The sequence below is a fragment of the Solanum stenotomum genome, chromosome 4 (genome assembly GCF_019186545.1).
Source record: "Solanum stenotomum isolate F172 chromosome 4, ASM1918654v1, whole genome shotgun sequence".
Lineage (NCBI taxonomy): Eukaryota > Viridiplantae > Streptophyta > Magnoliopsida > Solanales > Solanaceae > Solanum > Solanum stenotomum.
This window is the reverse complement of record NC_064285.1, coordinates 58,676,054-58,678,597: the sequence shown is the minus strand read 5'-3', so window position 1 is coordinate 58,678,597 and position 2,544 is coordinate 58,676,054.

Sequence of the window (2,544 nt, the reverse complement as noted above, 5' to 3'; positions counted from 1 at the left end):
TAAATACTGGATAGCTCGAAACTGAACATGCAAACTGAGAATGCAATAATTAATCTGATAATGATGCATTCATAAACTGAGGCATGTAAAACTGAATACTGAAATATCTGACCTAGCATGTGTAATTCAAGAACTAAAGAAATACATAGCTAGGGTTCTGAAATTCATACGATAAACTGAGCAATAACATGATAATCTGATTTTGAACATTTAAATAACTAATTCATGATAATCTGCTGTAATTCTAGAAACCCTAGGTCTGTTCATAATCATGGAATCAAGAAATCAAGAATCTGACTGAATTCTAGGGACCTAATGGGCGAAAGGAACCCACTAGTCAAATCCCACATACCTGGTGATGAATTCCACGGAGCAATCTTTCGATTTTGGGGCTGGACCTGATGGAACCTTGCTGCGTTCTTGAACTAGGGTTCTTGACCTTTTTCTCCTATCTTGATTCTAATTTTTCTAAGTTTTGATTAATGATTTTGACTAAGGTTAGTTCTAGTTATGTTTCTAGGCTTAAACTGACTAAAACCTCATGATTTAGGGTCAAAACGATGTATCTTAGGGGTTAAATGAAATAGGAAAAGACCAAAAGACCCCTGACTTAATTGTTGTCGGAGTGACTGACGGATTGGACTGATGGGCCGTCATTCAATCGACGGTCCGTCGATTGGATCTATAGATCGAGTCTGCCCGACAAGGCTTCACTAAAACGAGCATAACTTTTTACTTGGAGGTCAGAATTTAGCAAACTCGGTGGCGTTGGAAAGATAATTCAATTATCTATCATATAATAGTTCATGGGACACACTATTATTTTTGTGCTAAAAATATATGACCATCTGAAGTTGATCCATCAATATTTTTCAGCTAACTGGCTGTTAATCCTCACCTACGGTCAGACATACGGACCGTGGATCCATTGACGGTTGGTCAACCGTCAATCAGGACCGAAGCTGGGGTTTTGGGGCATCGATCCACGGACACGAACTACGGTTCGTGACCTGACCTACGGACCGTAAGTCCGGCCGTGGGTCAACACTTAGCCAAATTTTCTGACTGAGTTCTGGGGAAGTTTTCTATCACGAACCACGGACCTGCAGGATGGACCGTGAGTCCATCTACAGTCCGTGGATGGTGTTCGTGAGTGCCACCTGTAACACCTGTAATCTGAAATCTCTATTTTCGGATACAGGGTGTTACATATAGTTACTCATTTATGAAGCCTCTAAAATAAAGAGGGATGTCGGGACCAGACCCCTGATCATCCTAACAACTGGAATACTTAAAACAAAGTAAAAGGAGTCCTCCAGAAATAAATGAGGCTCACCAACTGACTCTGAGTGCTTTATTGGATCAACGAGGCGCTGGATGCTGATCCTGGTTACCTGTGTCTGCATCATAAAACGATGCAGACCAAATGGCATCAGTACATTGAATGTACGAGTATGCGAGAGGAATACTAAAACATATGTAAGCTTGAAAAGAACATGAAAGGAATACGTACCTTGACTTTACTCACTCATGAATACCATAACTCAAATGCAAAGTAAAATACAATAATGGTGCAGTTATACAAAGCATTTAAAACAGTTGTAACAACTCATTTTGTTAAAGAAATGCAATAATACCTCAGTTTACATATATAGTAATATAATACTGTGGGAGTTTCTCTAACCGACAACCATCAGTATGAGCCTAAGTGATGATACAACGTCTTGCCCACGCTGCCAGAACTGTCCTATACTTTGCCGTCATATTGAACGCCTTAACTATGTGGATCCACTAGTCTAGGCTAAAAAACACTAAGGAATCATCTAAAAATTATAATCGTTTTCTACCCATGATGAATACATGGTTTATGGAGACTTGAGTTATTATGAACCCGCGTCCCCATATCGGTGCTCAATACTACTCCTAAAAATATACTTAGCTCATATGTTTTTGAAACAAAACTCTTTCTTTGGTTTGAGATAATTACTGAAAACTTAGCTTAAAAGCTCTCTTGGAAATCGGTGTTTCCTTTCTTGCTCAAATGTGAAAACATTTGTAACTCATGGGAATACTTAGTTCCCGTATAATCTTTGAAGAAATGAAATTTGCTCTTACTCTTTACTCAACTCAAAGATTAAGTCTTGAAAACAAAGTTAAAACGTTTGTCAAAGACTTTTGGAAAACTTTATGAACTTCTCTTAACTTGACTCTTACTTCTCTTGGCTTGACTCTTAACTTTCCTTGAATTGAATTATGGATTCTAGAATTGTAATTTGTGATAGGAAAGATCTCATGTTGTTTAGGAGTGTTTTTAGATAGTTAAACATGAAAAAAATCAAGAAATCACTGTTTGGAAGCAAGTCCGCATGCAGAGATGCATTTAATTATTTGGTCGCAAAATAATTTTTGAGGCAGAACGGTCCGTGACCGCTCTGCGACACGAGGAAGAATTTTCCCATTTTGAGAACAAATAATTAAATGCATTTGGCTAGATTTGGTATCTATGAAAAAGTAGAAGTTGGATGGAAACGGATGATAAGGGCT